We start from the raw sequence: 15571 nt of genomic DNA, 5'->3' as shown, positions 1-15571 counted from the left end.
TAAGTACCTATGAACCTGTGAATTTTACAGTAACTAACCATTCCAACTGCCTGAGTCATTCAAGCAGTGACCACAATTTAGTCATAGTTTTTAAGATGGCTTTTGTTACATGTATACTTGTTTCAGACCTGACCACCATTCATGTGAGGGTTTATGTATTTAGGAAAGGTACTAGTCTGAAAATCATGGCGTCTAGGTGGGTGCAAGTCTTGCAGAGTTTTATTAACCAGTGTCTAGAAAGGCTTTATTATGAAAACTGTCTAAACAGGTATCCAGCTTAGAGAGGGATATCCAGGTATGCAGATAACAATGGGGTAAGGATATACAGAAAGAATCACTATGACGTGAGTCTGCATGTCTAAATAAGCATCATTTAAGTCAGTTTTACTTTTTACAATAAATTCCTTGAGATAACATTAATACGCTGGCAACATTGTATCAGTAGTTCTGCAGGTTTTATACTTGCCTTTGATGCCTGGAATATCAGAGGACGGCGGGTTCTGTTACTCACATTGCAATGCTTCATTATGGGCAGTGACCTGTCCTTCAGATGAGACATCTGTCTCAGTTGAGGAGTAGAATCAGTGATAGTTAATATCTCGTGGAATCGTACTTATATTTTTCATAACTTTCTTAAAACATAAGATCTTCATTAAATGCAAATAAAAACCAGGCTAAACCAATAAATAAAAAGACCGAGGGTGAGGGGTGTAGCTGGAGCTGACATGGTGGGGATGGGAGTAATGCGATTTAGTCATCTCGCCTCTTCTTGGAGGAATGGTGTGGGAGGACATGACCAGAGTGCACACTCCTGTCGATGGCTCCCTGGTGGAGACATAAGACCCCACGGGAGTGCTAGCTTCAAGGAGGCACAGCTATCCCTAGGGGTTTTATCACTAGTGGAAGTCACTGACATGCCATCAATGACTCCCATTTCATGCTGATATCTGGATAAGTTACCAAGCACATACACTCCACGGAGAGGGTCACAAGTGAAAAACCAAACCAACCCTGATGGCTGCCTCACTGATAGCCCCCTGTGGTCAGCTGTCGCTGTAGTGGACAGAGAAACAATTTGTCTAGGTACACTGGGACAGCCTCTGATGTTTGGCAAGTAGTGAAGCAGTGGGATAAAAATGGCAAAAAAAATGCATACATGGATTCACTTTAGAAGCTTGAAATACTGAAATGTCAAAATTCAGTATGTCGAGCCCATAAAGTGGAATCCTGAAAAGAGCAAAACCTCAGAAGCATGAAATTCAAAACTTCGAATACCGGAGGTTTTGAATTTCGTGCTTCTGCAGTTCCACTGTGGTTACTGATTCAGGTAAGTGTGTGTGTGTATGTGTGTGTGTGTGTGTGTGTGTGTGTGTGTGTGTGTGTGTGTGTGTGTGTGTGTGTGTTAAGGGGTTTGGGTAGGGGCTGTGGTGTGTGTTAGTGTGTTTTGCTGCTGTGATGTGTGTGTGCGTGCAGAATGTAGCTTGTGTGGTGTGTGTGTGTGTTTGTGTGTAGTGTGACCTCGGAGTTAAAATATTTAAGTAGGTGGGTATAGAGAGCTTGTGTTTGTGTGTGGGGAGGATGGTGTGTGTGTGTGTGTGTGTGTGTGTGTGTGTGTGTGTGTGTGTGTGTGTGTGTGTGTGTGTGTGTGTGCAGTAGTAGCATGAAATTCAAAATCTCCGGTGTGCGAGATTTTGAATTTCGCCCTTCTAAGTTTTCTATGTTTTAAAGATTCGTCTTTATAGCTTCGAAATACTGAATTTCGAAATTTTAGTATTTCGTGGAGATAAAGTGAATCCATATATATATATATATATATATATATATATATATATATATAAATGTGTGTGTGTGTGTGTGTGTGTCTGTATGTATGTGTATATATATATATATATATGTATGAATGTACCCCTGTCAGATTACTGAAGTTTCAAAACTTGAAATTCATATGGTTGGGACCATATGATTGAAGTTTTGAAACTTCAAACATTTTGAATGGAGATCACAGTACAGCATGGAATGGGAAATTTACCCTTTCGCCCAATGTAGTGCGATCTTAAGAGTTGGTATATTTAATTAGCAGGGGGTGTGGTGGGGTTCAGGAGGGCTTGCTCCCCTTCAAAAACATTAAAAATATAATTTTTTTGTTTATACGTTAAAAGTTCTGAAATGTCGATCATATGGTCCCGGCCATATGAATTTCGAAGTTTCAGAACTTCAGTAATCTAACATATACTTATATCTATACACACACACACACATATATACACATTTATACTAATAAAACCAAAAAAAATGAATCAGATAAATATATCAAATTAATAATAACTAATTTGATTGATTATCTGTATGTATAATTTATTTATTTATTTATTTATTTTACATTTGTTGACCGGGCTAGTCTAACTGGATATATTTCCATTTTCAGTAGAGGCCCGGGGAGAAAAGCTCCAGTAGTAGACAAATTAATTATAAAATTTGAAATAAAAGTACAAGTGATGCAAATCATGGTTGATATATAGAAAATGAAAGTAGTTAAGTAAAGATACTAGAAGAAGTGAATAAAAAAATGGAGATAAAAGATGACATGTACATTAATATAAAGTTACAAATATTGTGTGCTAAATTAATTACACAAAAAAGTGAGAAAAGGGTTTTGCGATCAACAACAGTACAAAGTCCAGCCGTCTGTTCCATTGTGTTCACCAGTTCATTTCTGCTTCAAAACGTATGCAAAGTGTTTGCAATATATAGAAAGAGGCGCAAATAAAAATTAGCAAAACCAGATGGTTAGTCAGGGTTATAAGTTAGTAAAAGCAGGGTTATAAGGTAAAAAAAGCAGAAGGTTAGTCAGGGTTACTGCAGGGGCATAACCAGTGTGTTTTAAGGTGTTTTTTGAGGTTTTGTTTAAAGAGAGGCAAGGAAGTAAGTGATGTAAAATCGTTGGGGAGTAGGTTCCAGTTTTTTCCCACTGCATTAGAAAACAGGGAATCACCAGCTGTGTTGTTAGTCTTGGTTATGTTAGCTAGAAGTTTACTAGAAGAGCGTAGGGAGTTTAGATTTTTATAGGGGATTATGAGATTGGATAGTACAGGAGTGCTATTAGGTTGATAAAATATCTTATGGGCAATGGTTAGTTGGGAGATATTCAGATGGTTTTCAAGTTCAATCCAGCCTAGCTGCATTAGATTTAAACAGTGGTGAGTTCTAAAGGGATTGCCAGTGGCAAATCTGGCGATGCTGTTGTAGGCATGTGCTAGTTTGACAAGATTATTTTTTTTGAGGTTAGTGTATATGGGACAGGCATATAGCAGTGTTGAAATTAAATGGGAGTTTGCAATTTTGGTTCTGGCTATTGGAGTTAGGAAACTTTTGATTCGATATAAGGAGCCTATTTTTCTGTTGACAGTTTTTATGGTATTATTTATGTGGATATCAAATGTAAGATTACTGTCAATAGTTATTCCTAACAATTTGGTGGTAGAGTCGGGGTATATGGTAGTGTGATTATGCGACATGATAGAGAAATCTATAGGGGGGGACTTGCTAGTGGGTGTAAAGAGAAGGAGCTTGTTTTTTTTAGCATTAAGAAGGAGGCAACGTTTTGTAAACCATGTTTCAACAGTATTGAAAACATTTTGAGTCAGAGACTGTACCTCAGATGTGGAACTAGCTGAGCATATTAATGTTGAATCATCTGCATATTGAATGCAGGTGGCTTGTGGGATTGCTACATGGAGGTCGTTGATAAAAATGGAAAAAAGAAGTGGGCCTAGAATGGACCCTTGAGGGACTCCAAGGGAGACTGGTAGAAGGGATGATATATTATTTTCCCAGAGAACTGCTTGTTGTCTATTGGTTAGGTAGGACATGAACCATTTAATAGCCAGAGAGTCAACGGAATAGGATTCAAGAATGTTGATAAGAAGGGTATGGTTTACCATGTCAAAAGCTTTTGAGAGGTCAATAAAGAGTGCAGATGAGGGGTTATTGTTGTTTCGATTTCTATTTATGGCATCTGTAAAGGATAACAAGGCAGTTGTGGTGCTATGTGCTGGCCTAAAACCATGCTGACACTTAGCTATTGTGTTATTTTGAGTTAAATGGTTTAAAAGTTGCTGGTGAACACATTTTTCCATGATTTTTGCTAAGGGTGATAAAAGAGCTATTGGTCGGTAGTTAGAATAATCATTTGAGTTACCACCTTTGTGAAGGGGGATAATGTGGGAGATTTTCCAGATGTCTATAACTTTTCCCTCTTTAATGGTTCTATTTATGAGGATGGATATGGGATAGGAAATTACTTTGGCTGCTTTTTGGAGGTATTCAGAAGGTAGCTGGTCGGCAGAAGGAGTACATGGCTTAAGTTTTTGAATGAGTTTGTAGATGATGGTGGTAGAGATTGGTTGCATATAAAATGCTGGTAGAGTGCTAGGTGTGGTGGTGGGTAGGCTTCAGTTGTCTGGAGTAAGTTGACTAGCTAGTCCTTGTATGGTATCTGTGAAGAAGGAGTTGAAGGCATTGGCAGTTTGAAGGGGGGTATCAGGGTCTGCCTGAAGTGGGGTAGGAGTACGAGAGTGCCCTGGGGAAAGGAGTTTATTGATACTAGACCAGAACTTCTGGGGGTTATTTTGGTGATTTTGCTGTAGTTTGTAGTAGTAGTTCTTTTTATCCAAGAGTATTCCCTTTTTTGTACTATTTCTTAGTTGCTTAAAAATTTGTTGATCAGAAATATTTTTGTTAGCTCTCCACTTAGCCCAGGATTTATTCCTAAGTAAGATTTTTTGTCTGGTTTCTTTGGAAAGCCAGGGGGCAGATTTGGCCTTCATTCTGATGGACCTTTTGGGTGCATGCCTGTCAAGGATAGTTAGGAATTTAGTGTTTAGATAATTGACAGCCTCTTCAAGAGGTAGGGTTTTTAAAGGGTTCCAGTCACAGGCACTTAGGTCATATTGGAATGATACTGGGTTGAAGTGTTTATTGGTGCATATGGTTCTGTATATGGGGGGAATTGAGATATCAGTTTTATGCCTAAGGATGTAGGTTAAGGTATGATCACTGACATCATCAGGTAGAGTTCCTACATTGTAAGTTTGTTTTTGTCTGTTTATAAGTATCCAGTCTAGGGTGCTCTCTTTTTTGTTTGGTTTATTAATTCTGGTTGTAAAGGTGATAGTTTGACTGAAACCATGAAGGTTGATATGGGAGGTAGGATTATCAGCATTGATACTTTTCCAATCAGTATTAAAATCACTAAGTATAATAGTTTCTTGGGGGTAAGTTAAGGACACCCAGCTTAGTATATACTCTATAGTACTGATATTATTACCTGGTGGAAGGTAGACGCAGATGATGTATAAAGATTAGTTTTGGTTGATTTGAAGTCTGGTGATAAGTACCGCTGCGTTACTATCTTGAGGTGGGTAGAATGGTAAAGTGGAGATCTGGAGTTTGTCTTTGAAAAAGACTGCTACTCCCCCACCCTTTCTTTTTATACGGTCTTGTCTCAGTACATTATACCCTTGGGGAATGATTTCATTGTCTTTGGTCTCAGGTTTTAACCATGTTTCTGTCAGACAGAGGATGTCAAAGTTATGGGTGTCTAAAAGGGCATGGAGATGGGTTACTTTGTTGTTAAGGCTGCGGATATTTAGATGTCCTATTAGGAAAGAGTTGGGGAGTATGGGTTGGTTTATTAGGGTAGGTGGATTGGTAGGGTCAGGGCAGTTATAATATTAACAATTTGTAAAATAACCCCATAAATGACAAGCAATATATCTTCTGCCTGTTTCTATCATCCCTTTCTCCATAAACAAATCTTTCTCTGTGGGAAACTCCTCAGTGTCATGGCCAAGTTTCACAAGTATGCAGTTATCTTCTCAAGAGACAATTTCTTATATCACAGTTGCTCAAGCGTAATGGCTCAAGGTGGCTGTTGCTTGTTTGCTGTTGTTCGCGTAAAGGAGGAGTGTCCATTTACATGTCGCACTGCAGCTTTTTTTTCTTCTGTGCTTTTAAATATCCTCACTATCTTTACCATAACTGCCTTTCCATTATCTACATTTCTGATGACCATGGCACCATCCTGAAATACCATAACCACCTTTCCATTATCTAATTTCTGATGACCATGGCGCCATCTTGGAATACCAAACCAACTTTCCATTACCTACATTTCTGATGACCATGGCACCATCTTGGAATAAATAAACATGTACAATCCCCAGCAACTATTTTTGGTGGGGAATGTACTCTTTGTTCTCTCTGGTATAGGGACCTCTGCCTCCATATCTCCAATTTCAGCACAAGGCTTTTCACTGAGTTTGTGCTACATCAGAGAGAATGTTTAGACTATGGGGAGTGGGGGCCGGGACCCCCACATCAGGGTGCAGCTCTTTACCTTGCAAAAGCATATTTTAAATGTCTGTTTGTGCCCTGGCTCTGTGCAGCAGAAGGATGAATCCGTAAAAGTGACCTAGAAGATCTGACATTGATTACTGGCTTGGGAACTGAAACAGCAGTTGAGGACTGGAAGAGACATAAGCAACATATGCTGGTGTATAGGGAGGGTTGTGGTGGCTCATCCATGATGGTAACCTGGTGCTCCATGGGAGTGGTGTAAGCTGCTCCCCTAAGAACAGGCCTGATGTAGGAGGGACATGGGTGGGTCAGGCTAAACTGATACATTAGGCCAGGCAGAAGCATGCCATGGAATAAGCATGCCTTCATATCTGGGGCATAGGCAGTCCCTCTGCGGTGATGTAGATTCCATGTCACCACCAGGAGATAGGGTTAGATCACAGCTTTAAAATACCCTACTGTTGCCAAGATGAAAGTTCTGTGACTGGCACTCACCTCAGTGGAAACAAATGGGGTGGGAACAACTCTGACACAGTGAGGAACAACTGGGCCAAAACATTGTAGGGAGGTGATGGTTGTCAAATAACGGGGCACCAAAAAGCACATATAAATAAAAAAAAAATGTCTGTTTAGACACAATTTTATTCAAGCCATGGGACAGTGAGGCCAGGAAATTGGACTGTGGGAAGTTGGTCCTCAATCATTCAATGCAGGCCAGAAAACCGTCTACTTATGATTCTGCAGCAATGAAGATTTCAAAGTAGATGTACTGCCACAACTTTGTAAAAGTGGCACACAATGTGGACCAAGTCATATGTTATATCTATTTACTGGAGCTTTTCTCCCTGGGTCTCTGCTGAAAAAGGGCTTCGGCTCAGTCAGACAGTCCCGGTCAACAAATGTAAAATAAATAAATAAGTCCTGAGTTATACCTTATGATGTCATATGATGCAGGTTGGCCATCCAGGAAGCAGTCCAACTAATTTAAAGACATGGGCAACTCAATATGCTATGAGAAGTCAGTACAAGGCCTGTTAGAATACACACAATGTCCTATGCCACTGAAAGATAAAGCAAGCATCTAGAACACTCCAGAATCTTCTAGAAAGAATTTAACTCCTTAGCAGACATAGAACCACAAAATAATGCCCTCTTCCAGCAAACACTTGTTTCAACTGCACATCACAGCTGGTAACCTCATCAGTGCTTGACTGATTCAGGTGCAGTTCTCCTGCACATCGATCATAATCTCCTACTTCAGATCCCCTGATCTCTGATGCAGAGATACCCCCATTCTGCTCGAAAGTTGTAACTAACCATAAAGTTCACAAAATGCTAAAATAAAATCTGTCCTGAGGCCACATTGCCAGTTCCCTGACTCATATCACCAGTGTGTCCCTGTTAGGTTGTATCTTCTCATCAACCAGAACACAGGACTCTGGCACATGTCTGGAACAATGTAACCCATAGTTTGTCACAGTACTTTAAGGACATTACACTCTCTTCTCATCTGGAAGATCACATATAATCATTTGTTGGACAACATGTACAGGAAACATCTGACACTTTTTGGTGTCTTGGGTTTTCAGCCCTGCAAAAAAGCTCTCAGTTGCAATTTTGGTCATTAAAAGATGCAATAAACACAGTATAGATTATGGTATCCTGACTGGTAGGGGTCTTTGTAATTTAGTAAAACCCTCTGAATTGTCACCTAATCCTGCTTCCTCAAACTGCTGCAATCAATTAGTTTTTGAGCATCCTTCTTAAAACAGATAATTTTATTATGTGATATCACAAAGTCAGCTAATCTACAGATGAACTATATTCAAATGGCTAGCATAGCACTAAAGTCAACTAAAAACAACCTTAAATGCATTAAAAACCAGGAACATTTTTTTTTAATTTATAAGTCTACTAATATGTGAGATGTTAACTGACATAATGGTTAAGGTCTTCACCTCTCATGCACAAGGTACAAGATTAGATCCAGACCACCAGCTAATGTCTTTATGGAGTTTGCATGATCTCCCTGTGTTTCCTTGAGGTCCCAACCCACTTCTCAAAAACATTCTGGGTGTTTCCATCTCAAACTCACCCACAAATGGAGTTGTAGGCAGCAGCACAAACTCTAGATGGTGCCTGTCAGGGGACGAGTTGCATGGACCAACCACTTTGCGCATCAGATGTGGCCTACAATATCCTCTAGATAGGAGAACATGGATCACAAACTGCATGTTGGAGCAGAGCTATCCACTTGGTGTAAAAATTTGCTCTAAGTGAGTTGGTCACATTGGCTAATGCTGCCAAAATTGGGCATGGGATTTGCTGGTGGTAAGTGGGTTGAGGACTCAGCCTACACCAGGGATCCATGTTAATGGTGAGCAGGGTCTATGTGCCCATTCTGATCAATGTTTTCCCACCAGAAAGACCAGCAACCCTGTGTCAATAAGCTACTGGCCCTTTGGTGTCTAGTTGCTCAGCTTGGGTTACCTGGAATAGCTCTTTTGAGATATAGATGTAAAACCAGTCAACCTGCTAACATAAAATATAGATTGCTACATTCAATACGGTTCACTGACAGGATGCAGCTTAGAAGTGTATGACATGATGATAAGGAAAAGGCTGGACTTCCTCTGTATCATGACATGAGATAGAAGGGCAGTGCAGCATAGACATTTGGCTTGAGATCCAGAGTTTACAACTCAGAGGATGGCAGACTAGAAAGGTTGCATGAATTGTGGTGAGGGAGAGTCTTCAAAAGGCAGTAACAGATGTCATCAGAATTAGTCATAACACTGATGGCAATCAGACTTCGTTGTAAGGATAGGGCAGTACTCAGAATCTCAGTTTATGTCCTGCAGCAGGATTGTGACAGCAAGGAAAACAGCACATTCAGACAGCAGTTGCAGGACATACTAGGTAAAGTAGGACAACATACGATGGTGTTGATAATGGCGGACCTAAATGCACATATAGGTACAGACAGACAGAGCTGAATATGAGGACTGCCTGTTCCTGGGGTCACATGGATGGGGCAGAAAGAATAAAGAAGACCACTCTAGACTTGTAGTTAACACATGGTTCAGCAAGAGAGCCAGTCATAATATCACGTAGAAGATGTGGCCAAATGAAAGTCAGGCAGACTTCATCCTAGTAAAGAAAGGGATTATTGTAGAATCAGTGATTATTGATTGCAAAGTCACTGCCAGTGAAACAGCTGGCCCACAGCATAACACATTGGTTGCCACAGTCAACTGCAAGAAGTGGTCAGAGAAGGCCCTAAGGTCAACAGAGACCAGGCTGAAAACCTGAAAGTTGCTATAGAAAAAGCAAAAAAGTCCAAGGAAATACTCAGCGCTCTAGCACCTCAAAAAAGAAGAAGACATAGGTGTACTTTAAGAAGAATGGCAGTGCTTCTAAACAGCATGTGAGGGAACTATAGAACAGATATGAGCTGACAAGAATTTAATCCATACTGGTGTTGGTATGGTGCAATGATAGATACCAAGTTCCTCTGGCTACAGACATGGTGGAGTTAATTTTATCCCTTTGCATCACCATGAAGTAACTGGAATAAAGAAGTGTGCTAGCCTTGAACAGAAAATAATCTAACTACAAACATACCAAAGGTGGGAGGAAAGTACAATGGGACATTGAAAACATGAAAACAACCCATAAAATAGTCAGCCGGCATAACTTAAGAGGAACAGTGGATAAGACGAAGAAAGTTTGGCATGCTGTTTTATGACACAGAAGATAGGAACAGGGTAAGCAAACCTGCGCATTGGGGGGAAATGGCAATTCCTGCTTCTGAGATATGTACAGCCTGATACTGGGATAAGAGGAACAGTGGATAAGATGAAGAAAGTTTGGGATGCTGTTTTATGACACAGAAGATAGGAACAGGGTAAGCAAATCTGCGCACTGGGGGGAAACAGCAATTCCTGCTTCTGAGGTATGTACAGCCTGATACTGGGAACACACTTTACAGTTTATTTGGGTTCAGTTCCGTAAAAAAAATAATTAAATGACTGTGGATTATTTTTTGGTTGGAAATAAGTAGCAGAGGAGTAGTTCTGAGTGGGAGAAGGGAATGCCATTGGGAAAGATAGGAATTATGTCTAGGGAGGAATAATAGCTTTTTGCCATAAGGATACCATATGAACTGGCTAAACCTGTGAATTTGGTCACTGTCCAGAAAAAAATGAATCCCACTTAAATGTTAGGATTGTGTGAAGGAGGAGAGCTCTTTATTTAAGCAGTTAAAAAATGTTTTTACTCATCAAGATACAAAAACTTGACTAGGCTAGATAAATATTATATCTCACAGGAATATGTACATTGAATTGAAGGTCTTGAAATGCACCCGATAACTATTTCAAGTCATGCACCAATAATAACTAAAATAAAACACAAGCTAATGAAATGAATATGAGGCACTGGAACTTTCCAACCTGTAGGTTGAAACGAGAGGAAATTTAAAGACTGTGTTGTGGAATTAATTCAGGAGCTACTAGAGAAGATAGAATTCTATTCTGAAAACATAGCTAAGTAGTGGGATAAAATTAAAGTGGAGTTTAATATAGGTTGGAAATAAAAGAAAGGGAGATGTGGTTAAACAGTAACAAGAATTATTTAGAAGGACTGACAAATGTTAAAGTATTACAAAATTGTGGGAATCTCTCAGAACAAGAAAAGGAGCAACTGCAGAATGCTCAACAGAAAGTAAGGGGTTACCTCAATAATATGCTTAAGTTTATAAAGACTGCTGTTAAGCAACTGTTTTTTTGATAATAATTCTAGAGCACAAAAACTTTTATCACAACTCAGGCAACAGAAAGTGGAAAGGGCTGTCACCAAGCTTAGGGAGCCTATAACAAGGAAGATAATAAGACACCTTGTTGAAGTTTTAGAAATATTTTGTAAATTTTATGAAAATTTGTATAAAGCAGAGAAATATAGGAATCAAGAAAAGGTACAAAAGGCAATATTTATTGAAGAATTAAATATGCCAAAGTTAAAGGTAGATGAGGCTCAATTACTAACAGGATAGGATGGGATGTATCACCATTGGGCGGCACAGTGGTGCAGTGGTTAACATTGTTGCCTCACAGCAAGAGGTTCTCTGGTTCAATTCTCGGCTGGGGTGCCTTCTGTGTGGAGTTTGCATGTTCTCCCTGTGTTCGCATGGGTTTCCTCCAGGTACTCCGGTTTCCTCCCACATTCCAAAGACATGCATCTGGAGCATTTCTCCCCGGGCCTCCGCTGAAAACAGGCTCTGTGGAACCTAGTCGGACATTCCCAGTCAACAAAGGTTAAATAAATAAATGTATCACCACTCTGTAGGAAAGTCCCTAGGAATAGATGGTATTCCTGTGGAAGTTTGGAAGTTAGGAGGAAAAATGATAAAGCTCTGGAAGGTTTTGTTTAATTGTTTAACAGAATTTTAAGAAGAGGAGAAGTACCAGCATCCTGAAAGAAGGCGGTGGTAATGGTAATACCTAAACAGGATAAAGATCCATTGAATCTAGCTTCATGCAGGCTCATTTCAATACTAAACCATGATTATAAAGTTTTTATGTTTATAATGGCTAAAAGAATAGCAAAAGTGATACCAAAATTGATAGATATGGATCAGTGTGGTTTTGTGGAGGGGAGGTAAACATTTGACAATATTAACAGAACAATGATTATTCAGAGGGAAGCAGAATGTAAGAAAGTACCTCTTTTATAGGTGGGTCTTGATGCAGAGAAAGCATTTGACAGAGTAGACTGGGACTTCATGAGCAGGGCAATGGAAGCATTTGCTTTTCCTGATATAATTATAAGGATGATTAAAAGAATATATGATGGATCAGAAAAGCAAATTAAAGTGGGTGGGGTCCTCTCCAATAATTTCTCATTGAGTAGCGGAACCAGGCAGGGTTGTTCCCTTTTCCCTTTGTTGTTTGCATTATATTTAGAACCATTGGCAAAGAAAATAAGGGACTCAGAAATTCAAGGATATAATTGGTATGGTAGTCAGGAAAAGCTGGCTCTATTTTCAGATAATTTTATTTTATACATGAAAAAACCACAAAGAGACATTACAGTGGAACATTTTAAGACAGTTTGAGATCTTCTTGGGATACAAAAGTAATGAAGCTAAAACAAGCAATAGCGGTAAATTATGCACCCAGCATTAGAAATGACTCTGTGGCAGCAGCTAAGGATATGTGGGAGGAGACTAAACAGAAGATAATACAAAAGCTGAGAAACTGGAAGTTTTGTTATATGGATATGGATATTAAAATACAAGCCATTAAAATGTTTTTAGTCCCTTTAGTCTTATACACAGGTCAGGCATACTTTTATCAACTGGAGGAGAAGTTGTGGATAACAATTAAAAAACAGTTGAAGGATTTTATCTGGGAAGGGAAGACAGCAAGGGTCAAGTTCACATCCCGACCCCACCCCCTGCCCAGAAAACCACAGTGAAAAACTTCTCTAAAGCAAATTTCACACTCCTCAAAACCAAGGTGGAATCCTTCAAAGCCCCCGGGCCTGTGGAAAATACGGCCCAGACCACAGAATCCTTTATAAACGCATTCTATGAACACCTTCAGGAATGCATGGATCATGCAATTCCAAATAAAACCAAGACCCAATCCTCCAAAGGCAGACGCCCTGTCTGGTAGACCCCAGCCATAAACAAACTATACAATAGAAGGAGGAAGCTACTAAATGATAGAGCAAAATCCCAAAAAGGGAAGGCATCACTGATCAGTATTAGCAAAAAACTACGGGCACTCATAAAATTGTCTAAGGCCAGCTTCGAGAGAAAAATTGCACAGGACACTAAGGATAATCACAAGGCTTTCTTTAGTTACGTTAGGAACCTGGGTTGGAATTCCCAGATATGCTCAGAATTACTCCAAAATGACAAAATATATACCGAACTCACAGACATTGCCAACATCCTAGCTGACAGGTTCAGCGCAAACTTCTCCCCCCCCCACTCCCCACCAAAAATGCAAATATCTATCCCAGCAGAGTGCTGCCCCCCCCCCGACATCTCAGATGCTCAGGTAAAAGTGCCCTCTCCAAAGCAAAAAACACAGCATCAATGGGACCAGATGGTGTCCCAGGCTGCGTCCTACATGAACTCCAAGAAGAGCTAAACTCAAACCTAAAACTACTGTTCAATCTCAGCCTTACTACAGGATATGTACCCAAAGAGTGGCGTACAGCAACAGTGATCCCTCTCCACAAAGGTGGTGCCTCAACGGATCCTGGAAACTATCGCCCCATAACCCTGACTAGCTTGGTCTGCAAAGCTATGGAAAGGATCATCATGGACCTCATAAATAAAGATATTGGAGACCTACAGACACTGGATCCTACCCAGTTCGGCTTTGTTAAGGGCAGATCCTGCCTCTTAAACCTGGTCGATTTCTTTGAAACAGTCACCAAGGCCATTGATGAGGGGAAGGTGGTCCACACAGCCTACCTGGACCTCGCAAAAGCCTTCGATACAATACCCCACTCGGGCATTATAGATAAGCTCACCAGCTTAAATATAAACCCCTATGTCACTAGATGGGTTGCAAACTGGCTCAAGGACAGAACCCACATGGTTAGAATTGCTGGAGCCATGTCAGACTCCAAACCAGTTACAAGTGGCGTCCCACAAGGCTCAGTCCTGGGACCTCCCTTGTTCGGTATATATTTCTCGGAGGTACGGGCCAACACGGAAGGACTGTGGCTGACCAAGTTCACCTATGACTGCAAACTGGGCACCATAATCGACTCTCCAGCCGACACAACCATCCTCCAAAAGGGCCTCATAGAAACAGACAACTGGTGCCAGAGCCATGGCCTCAAGCTAAATGCTAAAAAGTGTATAGTCATCCCCTTTGGCAAAAGCAAAGTGCCCACAAATTACCACATAGGTGGTAATCCATTAAGTACAGAAGAAGTAATTAGGGACCTGGGGACCCAAGTTGACAGCAATCTCTCATTTGACAACCACGTGGCCAAAGTGGTTAGAAAAACATTTTATATAGCCCACCTAATCATGAAGGGATTCACATCTAGATCAGGGGAGGTCATTGTGCCTCTTTACTCATCCCTCATCAGGCCCATAATTGAGTACAATGCCCCTTTTGGGATGTACCTTACCAGATACCTGCAGCAACTGGAAAGACCCCAAAAGTACCTCACCAAGAGGATCAAAGGGCTCAAACAGATGCCATATGCTACCCGGTTAAAGAAACTCCAGCTCTACTCAGTGGCATACCGCCTGCTCAGAGGCGATCTGTGCCTGATGTATAAAGCCATGTCCAACCTGGAATTAATGGACATGCTGCACCTCAGAAAATCCAAATCCCATCGAGCTACACGCTCAAGAGACTTGAACCTCAGCACTGAAATAACTAGGACATGCTGGAGGGACAGATTCATAACCCAGAGGCTTCCTTCACTCTGGAATAAAATTCCAGTCCAGGTTAGGCAGAGTCCCTCATTGACTCTCTTCAAGAGGAATCTTGATGAGTGGATGGGAGATCGTAGGTTTACCCCGGGTATCACTTCTGTGTCACTGTTAGACAGAGGCACAGTATACTAACCTCGAAAAAGGGAATAGCAAAATTACTTTAAAATGGGTGGCGAAAGCCAAACACACTCTGGCTAGGCTTATAAATGCCCTAGGACAGATAGCCTAGTATGAACCTATGAACCTAAGTGGGATAAGCTGATTCTAACAATAGAACAAGGTGGACTAGGATTCCCTAATTTGAGGGGTATTTTAGAGCAACACAGTTAAGGCTCTTATACATAGCACAAACAGAAAACTATAATTCAAAGTGGAAAGGAATGATGCTGACACAGGGAGGAAGCTCAAGAAATGAGAGATTGAGATTTTGGATGCAGACTCTTAAGGAGAACAACCAAAATCACCCAGAATATTATATTCATAAAACAGCTGGAAGAACCAAACGAGCACAAGGATGGAGAAAAGAGATTTTGCTGATAGGGATGACGACTGTAGTCATGGGTACAGATAATAGGCATGGGGGGGGGCTGGAATTTATTGGAGAAAACTGGTAAAGGAACCAAGTTATTGAGAGAAAATAACAAGAAAGGGATAGGTAAGAGAATGGGAAGAGGCCACGAATTTATTTGGACTGCAGGTTAGAGATTGCCTTCCCTATCAAGGATTGATATCAGAGTATAG

At 40.5% G+C, this 15571-nt stretch overlaps 1 protein-coding gene across 1 annotated transcript in view; it reads right to left on the bottom strand.

The window, feature by feature from the left end:
• The window catches only part of FREM2 (FRAS1 related extracellular matrix 2), a 1424491-nt gene that overhangs the window by 1107438 nt on the left and 301482 nt on the right, over positions 1 to 15571 (bottom strand). The window lies entirely within an intron of this gene.

The sequence above is a fragment of the Protopterus annectens genome, chromosome 5.part1, assembly GCF_019279795.1.
Source record: "Protopterus annectens isolate FY-2018-M chromosome 5.part1, PAN1.0, whole genome shotgun sequence".
NCBI lineage: Eukaryota > Metazoa > Chordata > Ceratodontiformes > Protopteridae > Protopterus > Protopterus annectens.
Note: the sequence above shows the minus strand (reverse complement) of the source record. Positions and strands in the feature narration are given on the sequence as shown.